This window comes from Piliocolobus tephrosceles, chromosome 1 (genome assembly GCF_002776525.5).
Source record: "Piliocolobus tephrosceles isolate RC106 chromosome 1, ASM277652v3, whole genome shotgun sequence".
Taxonomy (NCBI): Eukaryota; Metazoa; Chordata; class Mammalia; order Primates; family Cercopithecidae; genus Piliocolobus; species Piliocolobus tephrosceles.
The window spans coordinates 147945512-147966610 of NC_045434.1; the positions used below are offsets into that span (position 1 = coordinate 147945512).

General features: G+C 32.7%; 1 protein-coding gene across 2 annotated transcripts in view; it reads left to right on the plus strand.

Annotated features, from left to right (window-relative positions):
* Positions 1 to 21099, plus strand: part of LRRIQ3 (leucine rich repeats and IQ motif containing 3) — a 171672-nt gene that overhangs the window by 15494 nt on the left and 135079 nt on the right. The window lies entirely within an intron of this gene.

The window sequence follows — 21099 nt, forward strand, 5'->3', positions numbered from 1 at the left end:
TTATTCAGGATTTGGTATATGAAAGACTCCATTGGGAAATACTTAATGTTTTTTGAGAGCCTTAAAGGACAACTTAGATTATTATTAGAGGAAGATAAAATATTTAATTCTTACACAATTAATTTGGTTATTTAACAAGATCAAACTATCATTATCTGTTGGTTTATAAAATGTTAGAAGAAGTGATTGTGAAAAGTTGATGCCTAGTTAATGGTTACAGACTACTTAAGTGGATTTACAAAAACATAAGGAAACATTCTTTGTACACATGAATGAATATTAGAACAAATCATTTAAGAGTTCAAAAGAGGGGGTTAAATTGGTATAAGATATAGTAACAATGTAAGTTGCAGGAGGTGTTTATAATATATTCTAAAGATATGTGAAGTCATATATGTGTGTAGAAAATTTGAGGAAGAATAGAACATCATTTTGAACAGTGAGTATATCTAAAAGAGTATATAAACATTGAACAGTGTTTATGCATGGAAAAGCTGAAAATTACAAAGTTGGAAGAATTTTATTACTGCATATAAATTTTTTAAATTAGGGGTATATTAGTGATTTTGTAATAGTTTTAAAAATTTAGGATTTTGGTAATAATTTTGTAGTAATATTTAAAAATATAAAAAACATGGTGGTATTTAAGTCTGATATCTTAACCTGGGCCTTCAATAAAGAATTTCACTTTGGTACTTCACTTGTGTAGTATGGCATAATCAAAGGTGGCAACATGCATGAGCCTTTTAAGGATAATCAAAGTGACTGAGATTCATTTAAGGAAGTAATGGAAAGTTGGGCAGTGGGCATTGAGAAAGAACTTGGACGACCTACTAAAGAGCTTAGACTTGATGAATATAATGACAATTAATTGAAATTAGAGTCAGAAAATTAGAGTAGGTCCCTCATAGTAAGTGCTCTATGAATAAATGGTATTGACAAGGTTTTTAGAAGGTGATCAACCCAACATTTTGCTAGCAGATTAATGGAGGATAGAAACCAAATGAGGGCAGGGGGATCAATTACTGTAGGTTCAAAATGATGTGATTAGGATTGACACAGGCGGATACCAGTAATAAAGAAGAAAGAACACAGTGGAGAAGACAGACACATATTCAGTGAATGCCATTGTGGTAGGTGCTTTATACATTTTATTTATTCATTCTTTCACCAAGTATATACTGAGTACCTAAAATATGAAAAGGACTGTCTGGGACTTGGAGATTCAGTGGTAAATAATACTGACAAAATTCTTGTCCTCTTTAAGGGAAAGGCACAGAGACTAGACGAATCTGGAAACAAAAATAAAACAACTATAGAATGTCAGCTAGTGTTAATTGCTAAAGGAAAGAAAGTAAGACATTAACACAGACTGAAAGGGGTAGAGATTTGGGCTACATTAAGTAGGGTGGACCTAAAATTCCAATGAGGAATTTTTATTTATTCCTCATTGTTTCCTCAGATGTGGAAAAACATTCTTTTACAGGAGAAAATGAAGCATAGTGAGGTAGAAACTTACTCAATATTGGACAGAAAATGAGTCATGAGCTGGGATTTCAGCAAGTCTGCAGTCAACATTGCATCACACATGACAGACAGTGCAGAGATTTGAGTGTACTTTTCACACTGATTGAATGTGGGAATTGGGGAGGAGTAAGTGTGGAAATACTCCTCCACTATTTTGAACCTGGGTAACTGGGACACAAAAGAACTTATTTATCAGAAATGGCAGCACTTAAAGAGTTTTGGTAAAAGGTAAGTTTGGTCATACTTACGTGAAAGCAGGATATTAAAGAAGAAATATTAACTAGACATTGGATATGAAAAACAAAAACTCAGAAATAGTGTTCTGGACTTTGAGTGTAAATTCAGGAGTGTTTGCTTGAGGTCATAGTTAAAGCCTAGTTCTCTGAGGTAAATACAGGGATCAGTAAAGGCTGAAAACTAAGGTTACAACCTTGGGGCACAGTCTCATTTTGTGGGTAGAAAGCAGTGTAACCAATGAAGATAAAGGATAATCGATCTCAGCAGGGAAGAGGAAAAAAAGTTAAATTGAAAAAAAAAAAAGCACACTGGAAGAATTTTTAATGATAAAGAGGATGTCACATCTTTGGAATTTCAATAGCTTGCAGTTGTTGGATATGAAATTGTAATGGGTTATATGTAATTGCCAAATATAGAACCTTTACTGAGAATGTTTTGGACAGAAGAAAGATAAAGCTTTAACTATAGGAAATAGAATTTATGAAAGATTTATTAAAGTGAAGTGGTATTTACCTCACTTTAACTTACTAAATATATAACTTACCATATTTAGAAACTGAGGATAAATAAGTTTTGATTAGAAAGAGAAAGAGATTGAAAATGTCATAAATGAAGAAATAATGGGAGAAAATCATTGTGAAGAAGTACGAATGGACGGTAACACAAGTGGAGTAAGACTTAAAGAGATATAGGCATACCAAATGCTGACATGATTTTTGTGAGTTGTGGAGATTTAAAGAAATCTTTCTGAATAACAATTTTTGAGGCTACCTATAAATTTGTGTTTGTTACTTCCACTGAGCAAGGTTCTTTTTATTGTTCTTTGATCATTGAAATGTTTTATATTTTATTTAATTTACAGCAACAAAAAATAACTCTTGAGAAGGAATAAATGTAAACCTATGGGGATAATTGTTTAGTAATGCTTGAAATATATGTTTTAGAACATTTCACTGGACTTATTAACGAGTATAAGAATATTATGAAAACAAAAATAATGAGCCTTGTAAGATTTCACACAAAGAATAATTGGTATTCTTTCTTAAGGAAAGCGTGAATGTAGAAATTAAGGAAGCATATGCTCATTTGAAAAGAGACAAATCTAGTAGTGTAATTAAAGCTTGTGCCTTGTAACACACACACACACACAATCCAGAAGGATTTTATCCTTAATTGTGACATAAAATGATTTCTAACCTTTATTTTTTGAGTCAGAAAAAAAGGAGGACGCATGGATTCTTTTTTGCTATATGAAATCAAAGTAACTTTACAAATTTGAAGTGCTTAGTTATCTAAAATCATATCATAGAAGGATATATATCTATATTTTGATTGTTTTATATATGTAACTTTTTAAAGATCAGAGTGATCTGGGCAAGAAACCAGTGCTATCAGCCAGTATTACATTTTGTTTACATCTAATAGAAATCCATCTAAATAAGGATTTTATTTTCATCATGTTACAGAAAATTAGGATACAGGAAGTCCTTCCTTGTAGTTACTCAAGGAAATCATCAAGGACCAAGTTTATTCTAGCTTCCTGCTCTTCCACCTTTAGCAATGGACAAGACGCCCTACCTCTCATAGGCAATGAACTTCTTCACATCCAAGCATGTGCTTAGGTCAGAAAAAAGGATTGGTGAGAACAAAAATCACATGCCAGTGAAGTCTGTTCATTTTATATTAGGAAATAATAGCTCCTGCAAATGTCTTACTTGATAGACTTCTACCACTGGAACTGCCTCACATGACTGCCACTAGATAGAATGGAATCTGGTATGATGAGTATTTTTAAGTGGACACATTTGCTTCCTAAACAGAACCAATATTCTATTAATAAAGAAAGAGAGATTCTTGTAAGGCAGCTAATATTTCTGTCACTCAGAGAAAAACAAATTGATAATGTAATACAAGGTTGATATTTTAAGGTAGAGATTTCTTGCTTGAGCATTTAGCATCCATTTGTTCTTTTAATGTAAATGTCAAACAAAATATAAAAATGGTATGTATAATTACCAAAAACTATTTAAAAGTAAATTTATAATTCACTCAATAGAGTAAATATAGATTAAATAATTTTTGTAAAATTTAACATGTTTTTGCTTTGAAAAAAATACGAAAGATAACAAAGGAATATACAATTATACAGTCTATATGAAAAAAACCATAAAAGTGTCAAAAGTAAGATTATGCCTTATAAAAATTACAGGTTTACATTTATGGATGTGACCTGAATGTAAATGTAAATAAATTGTAAATGCATTATAAATGAATGTAAAAGCCAAAATAAAGTTGTTTATTGGCAAGATTGATTCCAAAAACGAAAGTAACGATGAACAGATCAACATAAAATGCTAAGCAAATATATATTAAGTAGAACAAAGCAAAGAACTTAACATTAGTTTCAAACAATGTAGAATTCAGTATATAAAGGGTTAAATGTCATAGATAGGAACTCTTTCATTGACAGAAAAAGTAACAGCCGAAATAATGATATTTTAGTTCTGACCATTAATGTGCACAATAGTATTATGCAAAAACATATACCATAAATACTTTGATAAATATAAGAATAAATCAATAGAAAATATTGTAGTAGAAGGAAAACGTAACATTTTTATGTCAACAAGTTGTGTGTGGAAAAATAAGCACATAGGGCTTCCGCTATCAAGAAGATGGAGTAGATATTCCTCTAAGTACAATTAAATATCCTTGACATTATATATGTAGTAATTACTGTGTATTATATAATAAATTATATAATTTGTAATAAATATATTCCCTAAAACACTAAAATATATGTTCCTTAAAACATATAATGTAAAATATATAATTCCTTAAGATATTATATGTAATAAACATATTAATATCTTAAAAATTATACACAAAACAAACATCAATAGACTAAAAAGGTAAAGAGATGACGCAGACTGGATAGAACAATTGAAACCCAAGGAACGACACAGTGGTAAGTTCTTCATTTTGCTGGTTTGTTTTTCTCCTTCGGTATAAGTCACAGTTCCCCAGAGGGACAGAACTAATAGGATAGATAGATACAACTTTATTAAGTTTTCACTTACATGATCACAAGGTCCCACAATAGGCTGTCTGCAAGCTTGAGGAGTAAGGACTACCAGTCTGAGTCTCAAAACTGAAGAACCTGGAGTCCGATGTTTGAGGGCAGGCAGCATCCAACACAGGAGAAAGATGTAGGCTGGGAGGCTAGGCCAGTCATTTCCCCAGTGCCAGACTGCATAGACATACTTAGCAGCTGAAAGAACCCCTATACCTTCATATATCCAAAACCTGAAGCTGATAAACCCAGCAACACAGAAGGGACAAAGGGTACAAACAAGCAAACAAAAATTAGGAAAAAAGTAATGGAAGCTTGTGCTCTCTATCTAATTGAACAGGAAAGGGTCAAACTAGCAAGACTGATAACTTTTAGAATATAACCACTCTACTGCAGTCAAAGTACAGAAAAATCTGTGGTCTCACATTTGCCCATGCAGCAAAGTCTGGGTGGGGAGTTTAGACCTCTCCCTTTTTGAGACTCAAGTGAAGCAACCCAACACCCTGTAGGGTGGTGTCAAAGGAGGCCAAGTAAGGAACCAGGAATTTCATTTCTTTTGGCCAGTTATAAGCCCTTACTATCCCATTATAGTGCAGCATTCCTGCCCCTCCTTGCTGAGGTGGTGTCAGAGGAGAACTAATGGAGATCAAGACTTTTACCATTGCCTGGTGATAACAAGACTACCCCTAAAGCTGTGCCAATAAAGACAACATAGGAGCTATAACCCCTACAATATAAACAACAGAAAAAAATATACTGAAAAATGAACATAGCTTCAGGTGTCCATGGAATTATAATAAAATATATAACTTTCATGTCATCAGAGTCTCGAGAAAACAGTGCAGTGCTGAAAAGGTGCTTGGTTAAGAAATAATGGCTGAAAACTTCCCAAATGTTGCAATAGACATATATCTGCAGATTTAAGAAGTTGAGAAAACCCCAAATCAGGCCAAAGAAATCCAATGCCAAAAAAAATCTTAATTGTACTTCTTAAAACTGATGACAAAGGAAAAAAATCTGGAAAACAAAGAATAAAAACAACCACTTTATCTATAGGTGAAAAACAATGAGAATGACAGAAAATTTTGCACCAAAAACTGTAAAGAATATAAGCAAGGGGCAAAGTGTTTTTCAAGCTCAGAAAATAACACTATCAAATCGTAATTCTATGGAAATGAAAATATTCTTCAAGAATGAAGAAGGAATTAATATATACTCAGAGGAAAACTAAGAGGACCTATTACCAGCATACCTCCCCTAAAATAATAGCTAAAGGAAGCACTCTACATAGAAAGAAAATGATAAAAGAAGGCTGTGGAATATCAGGAAGAAAGAAAGAACATGGGAAGCAAAAATATGGGTAAATGAAATACACTTTCTTTCTCTTGAGTATTCTAAATACTATGTGAGCAAAAATAACACTGTCTCATGTTGTTCCAAATATACATAGAATGTATACTTAAGAAACTATAAACGGGAGTGTAAAGGGATGTTAAGATGGGTAAGGTTTCCATACTTCATCTGATGTGGTAAATTGGTGACATTAGATGGTTGTGACATTAGTTGACTGTGGTATGTATATTTAAAGCATCTACTAAGAAAGCTCTACAAAGAGATATACAAAAACAATATATGGAGAGGAGTGATGTCAGCAAGATGGAGGAATAGGAGATTCCCAGTTCTAGCCCTCCCACAGAAGCACCAATTTAGTAACTATTCATGGATAATAATGGTTTTGTGAGAATTCCGGAACCCAGGGGAGAGGTTACAGCACCCAGTAGAGTGCAAAATCTGGGGAAGAATGTTAAAAGGATAAAAGGAACAGTTTTACTTCACATGTTTCACCCTTTCTCCAAGCTAGCAGAGCATCACAGTGAGAAGGACCTTTCTGGCCTCCCATTTCTTCAGTGGGGGAAGGAGAGTCTCAGATGAATATTCATTTTCCTCAGCATTTCAGGGTGTTGCCTGAGAGGTGCACTTCTGTCTTACCTCAGTCAGAATGTGGGAGAATTAGCACAGCTAAATCATCAGGGGACTAGGAACAACAACAACAACAAAAGGGGGAGGGCAGAGCTCTTAGTGATGGGCAAACACAGATATTGGCAGTAGCCCCATACCCCCTACCACTGGCCTTGACTGACTGTAGACCTGTCAGTATCCTCACCTAACAACATCTTCCAGTTGGCCCCAGCAGACCAGAGAGACCTGACAGCTGGCCTCACCTGACCTTGGACCCCATCGGCCTCATCTGACTTAAGAGCCAGTAGACACTAGTCAGCAGGCTTCACCAACCAGAGACACCAGCCAGAGCCCCAGAATCCCAGGGTGCTCTGACTGGTGAAGACCTTTAATTCCTAAAGCCAGCCTAAGAAGATGAGAAGATTATTTTAGATGTAACTGCTTCTTCAAATGCCCAAACGCCAACATAAGTATACATAAGGACATTGAAGAATAAGGGAAACATTATACCATAAAAGGAAACTAAAGGAAACTAGTAAAGCTCTCTCTAGCAACCAAACTTAAAGAAATGGAAATCTGCAAACTTCCTGACAAAGAATTCAAAATAATATTCTTAAAGAATCTTAGTGAACTACAAAAGAACACTGACAAATAACTAAATGAAATCAGAAAACCAATACATAAAAATGAGATGTTAAAGAAATAGAAACCATTAACCAACAAGAAATAGAAAACATTAACCAAAATAAAATTGTAAGCTGGGCGCAGTGGCTTATGCTTGTAAACCCAGCACTTTCAGAGGCTGAGGCAGGTGGATCACCTGAGGTCAGAAGTTAAAGACCAGCCTGGTCAACATGGCAAAACTCTGTCTCTACTAAAAATACAACAACAGCAAAAAAAAAAAAAAAAAAGCAAAAAAAAAAAAAAAAAAAAAAGCCAGCTGTGATGGCAGGTGCCTGTAATTCCAGCTACTTGGGAGGCTGAGGTCGGAGAATTACTTACTTGAACCTGGGAGGCAGAGGTTGCAGTGAGCTGAGATTGTGCCATCGCAGGGCAGCCTGGGCAACAAGAGTGAAACTCCTGTCAGAAACAAAACAGGAAGGAAGGAAGGAAAGAAGAAAGGAAGAAAGAAAGGAGAGGGGGAAAGGAATTTTAGAGTTCAGTGTTATAATGAATTAACTGAAAAATTCAATAGAAAGTTTCAACAGTAGACTCAGTCAAGCAGAAGAAAGAATTAGTGAAATTAAAGATAGATCATTTGAAAGTGTCCAGTCAGAAAGACGAAAGAAAAGAAAATGAAAAAGTGTGAAGAAACTCTATGGGACTGATGAAACACCATCAAGTAAAACAATATACTGCATTATGGACATTTTATAAAGTTAAGAGAGACAGAAAGAAAAGAAGGAAGAAAGTTTATAAAATAATGACTGAAAACTTCACAAATCTGGGAAAAGGAATGGACGCCTATATTTAGGAAGCCCAAAAATCTGCACATAGATAGAAATGAAAGAAATTTATATCAGGACACATCAGAAACCTTGTGGGCTGGAAGAAAATGAGATGGTATATTCAGAGTACTAAATAAACAACAACAGCAACAACAGAAAACAAAACCTGACACTAACCAAAAATACTCTGCCTAGCAAAATGCTTATTCAAAATATAAAAGAGAGATAAAGACATTTACAGATAAACAAAAAGTGAAGGAGTTCATCATCATTAGGCCTACCTTACAAGAAGTGCTAAAGGAAGTTTTTTGAATTGAAACGGAAATTATTATTTTTTTATTATTTATTTTTTGAATTAAAACACAACATTAAGTCTAAACAAAATTTGTTACTGAATATATAATATGAAAAGTATGATATCAATGACAAAATATGGGAGGGATCAGTAAAAGTGCAGAAATGTATATGTGTTTGACATTAATTTATATTAGCTTAAAATAGACTTTATTAAGAGTTTTGATACAAATCTAATGATAATAAGAAAGATAAAACCTATAGTAGATACACAAAAGATAAAATAGCATCAAAGCATAACAGTATAAAAAATTTCAAACTACAAAGAAAGACAGCAGAAAAGAAAGAACAAGAGAACTACAAAACAAAACAATAAATTGGTAATCATTAACCTTATTAATAATTATTTTAAGTGTAAATGGATTAAACTCACCAGTTAAAAGATAAGGAGGGATTGAATGGATTTGTAAAATACCAAGACCCAACTATATGCTGTTTGCAAGAGACTTTCCTTGGATGTAAATCCTCACATATTGGTGAAGGTAAAGAAGTGGAAGAACATATTTCTTGCAAATCATAACCAAAGGATTCTGGGAGTGACTATATTTATTTAAAAAGTAGGCTTTAATTAAAAACTTACAAAAGGCAAAGGAGGTTATCACATAATGATAACAGGGTTAATCCAACAAGAAGCTATAACAAGTATAAATATATTTGCACTCAACATCAAATTATGTAATATATGAAGCAACATTAGCAGTTATTAGGAGAAAATGGAAACACAATAATACAAGACTTCAATACCCCAGTTTCAACAATTGATAGATCATCCAGAAAGTAAATTGATAGGGAACAGCAAACTTGAATGACGCTGGAGGCCAAATATACCTAACAGACATGTAGACAGCATCCAGCAGTAATATAATATATATTCTTATCAAGCACACACAGAACATTCTTTAGAATAGATGACGTGGTCACATATAAGTATTAAGAAATTTAAAATGATTGAATTTATTCCAAGAATATCTTCTAAGCACAATGGAATAAAACTAGATATCGTTAGCAAAAGGAAATTGGGAAAATTCACAAATGCAAGGAAATTAAACAACCATTGAGTCAAAAGAGAAATCAAAAGAAATTATAAAACACTGATACAAGTGAAAATGAACTTACTAAAATTTGTGAAAACGCAACCTACCAAAACATACAGGATAAAGTAAAAGCAGTATGATAAGGGAAATTTAACAGTGGAATATATTTTTAAGAAGAAAAAGCTATCTCAATCAACTGTACACCTGAAGAAACTAGAAAATTAACAAACTAAACCTAAAAGTGGCAGAAGTAAATAAATAAAGATCAGGGCAGAGATAAATGAAATACAGAATAGAAAAAAAAACCCAACAAAACTCAGTTGTTTTTTTAAAAAGACAAACAAGATAGAAAAACTCAGCAATAATAACACAGAAAAAAATAAGACTTAAATAAAATCAGAAATGAAAGAAGAGACATTACAATTAATGCTACAGATATAAAAAAAAGTTTTGAGACTCATTGAAAACATATTCCAACAAAGTGGTCAACTTAGAAGAAATAAATAAATTCCCAGAAACATACAACCTCCCAAGAACAAATAGAGAAAAAATAGAATGGTTGAACATACCTATAACAAATAAGGAGGTTGATTAAGTAATCAAATTCCTCCCTAATGAGAAAAGCCCAGGGTCAGATGGCTTTATATATGAATTTTAAAGCATTAATACCAATTATTTTAAATTTTACCCCCCAAAAAGAAGAGCAAACACTTTTAAACTCATAAGTCCAGCATTACACTGCTACCAAAACCAGGGAAAAACAACACAAGAAAACGACAGGTCAATATCTATGATAAACATGGATACTGCAATTTTCACCAAAGTATTAGCAAACTGAATCCAACAGCACATTAAAAGGATCACACACTATGACTGAGAGAGATTTATCTCTGGGAGTCATGGATGGTTCAACCTATACATTTCAATCAATGTGATACACCCCATTAACAGAATGAATAATAAAAATCACACAATTATCTCCATAGATGCAGAAACACATTTGACAAAAATTCAACACCTTTTATGATTAAAAAAGCTCTCAACAATTATGTATAGAAAGAGTTTGCCTTAATGCAATATAAGGACTATATATAAAAACCCCACAGTTAACATCATACTCGACAGTGAAAAACTTTTAAGTTTTTTTCCCTAAGATATGCAACAAGGTAAGGATGCCTCTATTCAATGTAGTGTTGGAAATCCAAGCCAAAGCAATTGGACTAAATAAATAAATAAATGCCATGCAAGTTAGGATGGAAGAAGTAAAATTATCTCTACTTGCAGGTGGCATGGTCTCATATGTTGAAAACCTTAAAACATGCTACAAGAATACTGTTAGAAGTAATAAATGAATTTAGTAAAGTTACAGGATTCAAAATTAACATACATAGCTCAGTTACATTTTTATACATTAATAATAAACAATCTGAAAAGGAAATTAAGAAAGCAATCCCATTTAAAATAGCACCAGAAAGAATAAAATACGTAGGAATAAACCTATCCAAGGAGGTGAAAACTTGTTCACTGAAAACTATAAAACAGTAATGGGAAAACTAAAGTAGGCATAAATAAATTGGAAGGTATCCTGGGTTCATGGACTGAAAAAATTAGTATTGTTAAAATGTCTGTCCTACCCAAAGCAACATATAGATTTGATCAATTCGTATCAAAGTAACTAAGTAATTTTTTACAGAAATGGAAAAAAAAATCCTAAAGTTAATAAGGCATCACAAAAGATGCTGAATAGCCAAAACAATCTTAAGCAAAACAAACAAACACAAACAACCAAATAAAGCTGGAGGCATCACACTTACTGGTTTCAAAATATGTTACAAATCTGCAGTAATTAAAACTGTGGTACTGGCATACAAATAGACATATAGAACAATAGAACAGAATACAGAGCCTAGAAATAAACCCATGGATATATGTTCAACTAATTTTCAGCAAGGGTGCCAAGAATACAAAATAGAGAAAAGATATTATCTTCAATAGATGATATTGAGAAAACTGGATATCCATATCAAAAAGAATGAAACTGGACCTTTGTCTTATGCTATACTCAAAAGGAATTAAAATCTTAAAGGTAAAATCTGAATCTATAAAACTTCTAGAAGGAAGCAGGAGAAAACCTTCTTGACATCGGTTTTGGCAATGGTTTCTCCAATATCCCACTAAAAACACAATCAGCAATAGCAAGAACAGTCAAGTAAGACTACATCAAAATAAAAAAGGGGCTACACAGCAAGGGAAACAATCAACAGAGTGAAATGGCAACCTATAGACTAGGAGAAAATATTGCCAAATAATTTATTTAATGAGAGGTAAATTTCTAAATTATATAAGGAACCCTTATACCTTAATAGCAAAGACAAACAAACAAAAAATAACCCAAATAAAGAACGGTTAACAGACTTGAATAGACATTTCTCCAAAGAATACATAAAAATGAATACATAAAAAAGATATATGAAAAGATTACTAATCATCTGAGAAGTGAAAATCAACGAATGAGGAGATACCACCCCATACTTCCTAGGATGACTATTATTAAAACACAACAAAACAGCCTGTCATTCCAGTGTTTTGGGAGGCTGAGGCAGAAGGATTACTTGAGGTCAGGAGTTCAAGACCAACCTGGGCAACATAACAAGACCCTGTCTCTACAAAAAAATTAAGAAATTAATCAGGTGTGGTGGTGTGCACTTGTAGTCTCTATTTGGGAGGCTAAAGGTGAGAGGATTGCTTGAGTCCAGGAGTTTAAGGCTGCAGTGAACTACAAATGTGCCAGTGGCGCACCGGCCTGGGTGACAGAGCAAGACCTTATCTCCTAAAAAGAAGGAGTTGGAGAAATTGAAACCTTCGTACACTGTTGGTGGCAATGTAAAATGGCACAGCTATTTTGAAAACATTATGGAGGTTTCTCAACAGAGTACAAATAGAACTATCATATGATCCAGAATTCCTACTTCTGGGTCTTTATAAAAAAAAGAGACAAACAACCTGCATGTTCACGGAGAGACGAATACAGAAAGAAACTGTGTACAAATACAATTGATTATTGTTTAGCCTTAAAAAAAGAAGGAAATCCTACCATTTGTGACACCATGGATGGACCTGAAAGATACTATGCAATATGAAACAAGTCAGTCATGGAAGGACAAATACTGGATGATTTCTCCTATGTGAAGCATCTAACATAGTCAAATTTACAGTCGTAGATAATCAAATCATGTTTACCAGGGGATAGAAAGGACACCATGGAGGTGTTGTTCAAGGTTTACAAATACCCAGTTATACAAGATACTCATCCTGCAAATTGATGAGTTCTTGCAAATTGTGGTACAACATAGAGCCTAAAGCTTGCAATAATGTATTGTAAACTTAAAAAGTTTATTAAGTGAGTAGATCTCATGTTAAGCGTTCTTACCACAAACAAACAAAGGAAAATAAAAGTGACACAAGAGAACCAAAAGAACTTTTAGAGGTGATGTATATGTTTATTACCTTGATTATGGACATAGTAACACAAGTAATACATATGTCCATACTCCCATTAAATATGTTTAGGCTTTTTGTATGTACAAATTATATGTCTGGAAAGCTAAGGAAAAAAAGCCTCACTATAGATAAATCTAAATGTAATTACAAAAATGTTTAAGTAACCCATAGGAAATCAAGAGAAGAAAACAATGAAAGAATAAAACAGAGGAATCTAACAGAAAACAAAAAATAAAATGGTAGTCTTAGCATTAACCTGTCTATAATTACATTAAAATTTACAGTAAATGGTCTAATTATGCAAGGTATAAGAAAGAGACTGGCAAATTGGGCTTCAAAACATTATTCAGCTATGTGTTGTTAACAAAAAACTAATTTCAAATTGAATGTTACAGGCAGATTGAAAATAAAATGATGGAAAAATATGTATCATTCAAAAATTAGTTAAAGAAAAGTAGGATTGAGTAACTGTCTGAATATCTGATAAAGGAAATTTCAGCACAAAGAGAATTATCAGAGGTGGAGAGAGATACTATATAATGATAAAAGATTCAATCCACTAATAAGGCATAGCCATTCTAAATGGGGATGCATTAAATAATAAAGCAACAAAATATATGGATAGAAAACTGAAATGAGAAATAGGCAATTCTACAAATATAGTTGGAGATGTCAATACTTCTCTCTATAAACTAGACAGGAAATTAGAACAACTATACATAAAAGTAGGATATATATATAGAAAATCTGAGCATCCTATTAACCGATAGTATGTAATTGACATTTATATAACACCACCCAACAACAGCCAAATATACATTTTTTCAAGTGTCCATGAAATTCTGTATAGACTATAGCCTTAAATCAAATATCAACAACTATCCCTAAAATAAATATCAATAAATTTAATAGAATTTAAATCATACATGGTGTGCTATCTGATAACAGAAAGATAAGAGGAAAATCTCCAAATACTTGGAAACTATTACACATTTCTAATAATTCCATTAGTCAAGGAGGAAGTCTTGTGTGTGTGTGTGTGTGTTTTTATTTTATGTTTTTAATTGTATAATTCAGTGTTTTTTTTTGTATATTTTATCATTTCAATAGGTTTTTCTGGAACAGGTGATATTTGGTTACATGAATAAGTTCTTTAGTGGTAATTTCTGAGATTTTGGTGCTCCCATCACCACAGCAATGTACACTATACCCAATGTGCAGTCTTTTATTCCTCACCCCCTCCCATCCCTTTCCCCAAGTCCCCAATGTGGTATATATGTACACCACATTTTCTTTATCCTCTCGTTGATTGATGGGCATTTGGGCTGGTTCCATATTTTTGCAATTCCAAATTGTGCTGCTATAAACATCTGTGTGCAAGTGCAAGTATCTTTTTTCTATAAAGACTTCTTTTCCTCTGGGTAGATAACCAGAAGTGGGATTGCTGGATCGAATGGTAGATCTACTTTTAGCTACTTAAATAATCTCCACACTGTTTTCCATAGTGATTGTAATAGTTTACATTTTCACCAATAGTGTAAAAGTGTTCCCTTTTCACCACATACACACCAGCATCTATTATTTTTTATTTATTTATTTTTATTATGGCTATTCTTGCAGGAGTAAGGTGATACCACCTTGTGGTTTTGATTTGTGTTTTCCTGATAGTGATGTTAAACATTTTTTTTCATATGTTTGTTGGCCATTTGTATATCTTCTTTTGAGAATTATCTATTCATGTCCTTAGCCCAAAAGAGGATGGTGTAAAAGAAATAAAGAAACGGTTAATGAAATAAAAATATAAATACAAAATATTAAAAGTTGTGGAACACAGCTAAGGCAATGCTTACAGGAAAATTTATAGCACCGAATTAGAAAAGAGGGAAAATATCATATCAATGATCTATGCTTCCCACTTAAGAACTAGAAAAAGAAGAGCAAAATTAACCCAAAGCAAGCAGAAGGAACAAAATGATAAAGAGTGAATATTAGTGAAACTGAAAACCAATGAAGTTGAGAAAATTAGGAAAACATGCATCTGGTTCTTTGAAAAAGTGAATAAAACTGACAAACCTGTCAAGACTGACAAAGGAAAAAGAAGAGACAAATTATCAACATCATGCATGAAACCAGGGAGATTACAGGCCTTGCAAATATTAATGGAATAATAATACTAAATACTTCTACACACATAAACTAGACAGTTTGGATGAAATGAAACACTTCTACAGAAAAAAACAAAAACTACAAAAACTCACCCACCATGAAATAGATAATTTGAATAATTGTATAACTATTGAGGAAATTGATTTCATAGTTTTAAAATTCACAAAAGAGAAACACACAAGCCTAGATTGCTTCTGGAGAATCTGAAGCAACTGGAGAATTATCCTGATCACGTAAAGGTAACACCAATTCTGTACAATATATTCCAAAAAAATAAAAAAGGAACACCTCCTAATTTATATTATGAAGCTAACATTATCTGGGTACCAGAATGAAAGGCAGCACAAGAAAGGAAAACCACATATCAATGTTCCTTAAGATTATAGGCACAGAAATCTTTAAAAATATTAGTGAATACAATTCAACAGTATATAAAAATACATACTATGACCAAGTGGGACCAAGTATAGGAATTCAAGGATGGTTCAACATTCTAAACCGATGAACATAATCCACCTTATTAAAAGACTAAAGAAGAGATATCATATCAATTCATGCAGGAAAAAAGAAAAAAAACAAAAACATACGGCAAATTTCAGCATCTATTTGTGACAAAAACTCTCAGAAAAATATGTTTAGAAAGCAACTTCCTCAACTTGCAAAAGAACATCAAGAAAATACCTACAACTAACATTATGCTTAATGGTGAAAGAACACTTTTCCCACATTATTGGGAATAAAGCAAGAATGTCCACTATCACTTCTCTTTTCAACATAGTGCCAGAAAATAGCCAGTACAAAAAGGTGGGAAAAGGAAACAAAAGGGATAGAAATTGGAAAAGAAGAATTACAACTCTTTTTGCAGATCAAATGATCACCTATGTAAAAAATCCTTGAGAATATACAAAAAATATATTAGAACTAATAAGTAAGGTTAGCATTGTCTCAGTATGCGAGATAAACATACAAAACTTAATTATATTTCTATATACTAGCAATGAGAACATGGAAGCCACAATTTAAAATACAGTTTATCATCATTCAAAAAAAATGAAATACTTAATATATAAATCTAACAATACATGCACAGTACTGCTGTGATGAAAACTACATAACACTGATTTAAAAATAAAGATCTCAATTCTACCAAAATTTATATACAGCTTCAATGCAATTCCTATCAAAATTCTATAAGATTGTAGATGTAGTCAAGATTATACTACATTTTATATGGAAATATAAACAAGCTAGAATTGCTAAAACATCTTAGAAAAACAAGAAAAAAGTGGGATGCATCAGTTACCTTATTTTTAGACACATGTAGCTATCGTAATCAAGACTGTGGTGGTATTGATAACACATGGGCACACAGATCAATAGAACAGAAAATAAAACCTAAAAACAGGTTCATGCAATATGTTCAAATGAATTTTGGCAAAGGTACAAATGTAATTTAATGAAGTAAAATAGTCTTTTCAATAAATGGTCCTGGAGCAATTGGGTATCCATAGCCAAAACAACAATAACATCAAAAACCCTCAGTCTAAGTTTCATACTTTATACAAAAATTAACTCAAAATAGGTCAAGCAGTTGTGTAAGATGTAAAGTTACAGAATTTTAGAAAAGTAATACTTTTGGGGATCGAGGACTAGACAGAGTTCTTAGACCTGACATCAAAAGTATACTTTGTAAAAGGAATAAAAGATAAAATGCACATAATCAAATATTTTTTCAAAAATTTTGCTCTATGAAAGACCCTGTTAAGAGAATGAAAAGATAAGCTACAGATTTGGGGCAAGTATTTGCAAACTCTATGTATTTGTTTGCTAGGGCTGCCATAACAAAGTACCACTAGGTAGCTTAAAGAGAATTGTATTTATTTATTTACAGTTCCGGAGGCTAGAAGTCCAAGATCGAGGCATCAGCAAAGCTGGTTTCTTCCGACGTCTCTCTCATTGACTTGTAGATGCTCTTCTTCTCCCTGTCTTTACGTGTTTTTTCCTCTGTGAAAGTGTTTGTGTCCAAATTTCTTATAAGAACACCAGTCATACTGTATTAGAGCCCACCCATATGGTCTTAACTAATTTACCTCTTAGAACCCTATCTCCAAATACAGTTACATTCTGAGTTATTGGAGGTTAAGAATTCAGTATATGAATTTGAGGGGAAACGATTCAGCTGAAAACACCATTTATCTGAAAAAGGACTAGTATATAGAAAATGTATACAACTCTCAAGCCTTAACACACATACACACGCACGCATGCGCGCGCACACATACACACACACGTCAAAAACATATGAAAAAATCTAAAAAAATTGAACAAAATCCAGAAGAGGAATTTCACCAAAGGGTATATACAGATGGCAAAATAATTATGTGAAAAAATATTCAATATCATTAGCTGTTAGAGAAATGCAAATTAAAACCACAATGAGATACTAATATATAATATTCAGAATGGCTAAAATTAAAAAATATAGTGACAATAAATACTGGCATATATGCAGAGAAACTGGTAGGAAAATAAAATAGTACAGCCACTCTGGAGAAGATTTTGGCAGTTTCTGAAAAAACTAAACATGAAATAATCATATGATTCAGCAATTGCAATACTGAGAATTTATCCCAGAGAAATGAAGGCGTTATGTTCACATAAAAGCTTGTACGTGAGTGTTTAAAGCAGTTTTATTGGTAATGGCCCCAAACTGGAAAATAATGCCCTTCAATGAGTGAATGGTTAAACAAATTGATACCTACGTACCATAGTATAGTACTCAACCAGAAATACTAACAAATTATTGATATACATGCAGCAACCTGTATGAATGTCCATAGAATAATGCTATTTATGTATAATTATTTCAACAATAGAAAAATTATATTTTCACTGCTTAGCATGCTTAGAATACTCAGTTTTATTATGTAACTACTATTTACTATGTTCCAGTTTTGTTCTATGCCTGGGGTTTACAGTTAATAAAACATGGCCCTCTTGTTCCTCAGTGTTTACCAAGTGATCCTTAGAAATACTGATTTAAATAATACAAAAGGTTCCATGCTAATGTGGGGAGTTTCACACAGATTTTTTACCATTTTGTGTGACTATTAAAGTGAACATAATATTAAAAGAATAAATAAAAAGGTAAAAATTATATGATTTTTCCTTATTTGAAATAAACACTTATGGGATTGGTACGTTTTAAACTTTTCCAATATGCTGAGAAAATGTTTGCCAAATTTGGATTTTTAAACAAAATTAACTGACATAATTGTACATATTTATGGCATTCATGGTGTTTCAAAACATATAGTGTACAGTGATCCAATCAGCATAGTTAGCATATTCATCATCTCAAACATTGATCATTTCTTTGTGTTGGGAACATTCACGATCTTCCTTCTGGCTATCTAAAACTATACAATATTATTATTAACTATAGTCATTCTGCAATAGTATTAACAGTAGAACCTATTCCTCCTATCTACATGTAATTTTCTATCCTTTGACAAATCTTTTTCTATCTCTTCCTTCCCTTTACCTTTCCCAGTCTCTAGTATCCTCTGTTCTACATTTTACTTCTATGGTATCAAATATTCTTATGGAAAATATTCACAAATAAAATAGAAAAAGATAAACTTTATGGACGAGATAGTAGAACTAAAAACATGGAAGTAGGAAAGATAAAAATTATTTAAGTACAATAGGCATTTAGAATGTCAAATTAATTGGGAAATTGTTTTGCATCATTTTATACAATGTGACTAGAATATAGTTTTAGAATTAGTTTTTAAACTACTCTTACTGTCAACATACAACACACTCTTATCCATATGAGTCATAATTATAAAAGTCCTTAATTTTCTTTTGAATATCTCACTCTACTTCGTTCCAGGATTAGTAATAGCCCCTGTTTCATTTCAGACAAGTAGTATAGAATTTCTGTTATTCTACCAATCATTTCATTGATTGTTGATAGTTTTTTGCCTAAGTGTCTTTTGTTCTTTGCTAAGGCTTTACTATAATTCCTTTGATTGGATTGAAAACATTTGTAGTGATTATCTTTTATAGTTAATTTGTTGATTTCATAATTTTACATTATATTAGCTTGGATAAATTAATTAGTACATTTCTCTCTTTAGATAAAATTTTGTAAGTATCAAATATAATAATGTATGTGGAAGTCCCTTATAAACCCCAAAACACTATATCATTTTAAGTATTGCTATAAAACTGTTGACAGATAACATTGTTTGCATGCTTGAAACCTCACAACAACCCAGTGAGCTGTACCATTGTTATCTCCGTTTTACAAATGATGAAAACATGAGACAGATAGGTTATTTACCCTGTAACACACAGCTAGCAAGTGGTAGAACTAGGATTTAAACAAATGTAGTTTTTCTTCAGAGCCATCACTTCTTTAATGGAGGAAATGTATTGTTATTATTATTATGTTTTAGAAAGAGAGTTCCTTAGTCTTCAGACACCAAATGGTTTATGGCATTTGTAAAATTTTGCAGGGTCTATATTGCCACTTTTCAAGATCATTGTTTTATGTCATGAGAAAGCTTAAGTATTGTCTGGAGGTTACTTGTTCTCTGGAAGGGACACTCATACTACCCATAGCTAATGAATATTCTGTTTTTCTGTTTAATGAGAAGGAATTGTTCATGACTCAGTGAGAAGCAGGACTCTGATGTAAACTGCAATATGAGCTTAATGGTTCTCTACTGATGAGAACTGCTTCTGACCAGGGCTTCTTGGGCCTAATCATCTAAATTCCCTCCTGTATTCTTCCTCCTTTTCCAACACTTCTGCCCCCAGCCCCATGCCACCACTTATGCACTTTTACGCCATTACTCTCAACCCCTTTAATCCTAAGCCACAGGTGGCATCATGAGCACAAATGTAATTAACATAAAAGAAACATACAGATTTGTGGAAATCACATCTGTACTAGAAACTAGTAAAAGATAATATTCTTACAAAATATTAATAGCTCTGGATAATTTTAGACATAGCAAAGACTTTTTTGTCAGATACAATGAAGGTGAGACTGCTATGGTCTAAATGTGGCCAGTCCAAAATTTGTATGCTAAAATCTAATCTCCAATGTGATGTATTTGGAGGTGGAGACTTTTGGAGGTGATTAGATCATGAAAGTAGAACCCTCATAAATAGGATTCATGTTCTTTGTAAAGAGGCCCCAGAGAGATAGGTCCCCTTTCCTTCACATGAGGACATGGTGGGAAGGTATCATCTATTAACCAGGAAATGGGCCTTAATCCAACACTAAAACTTATAGTAGCTTTATCTTGGACTTCCCAGCCTCCAGAACTGATAGAAATAAGTTTCTGTTTTTTATAAGCTACTCAGTCTGTGTATTTTGTTATAGCTACCCAGATGGACTAAGACATAACTGAATCAAAAGAAGAAACTAAGGCAGCCTGACTTTAAGCTATTCTTCCTGAAACAAAATATAAAATCACAGGAACTAGAGGAAATTCTACAAAACCCTCTATGTTTTCAGGGTGTTGATAGAACAAGTGACAGGATCTATTACTACAGAATAGGTTTCGTGGAGAGATTCAAGTACAGTCAGGGTTACAATAAATATCAAATGGTATATGACAGGACTCATGTGAGACAGAACAGCTAGGAGCTTCAGAAAAGAACTTAGACTCAGCCACATAACTGAAATAGTTGATAACCTAAATAAAAAATTCAATATGAGAAAGCTGACCTTTGACAGAATGGCTTCACCAAACTGAAAATAAATATATAAAGTTATGAG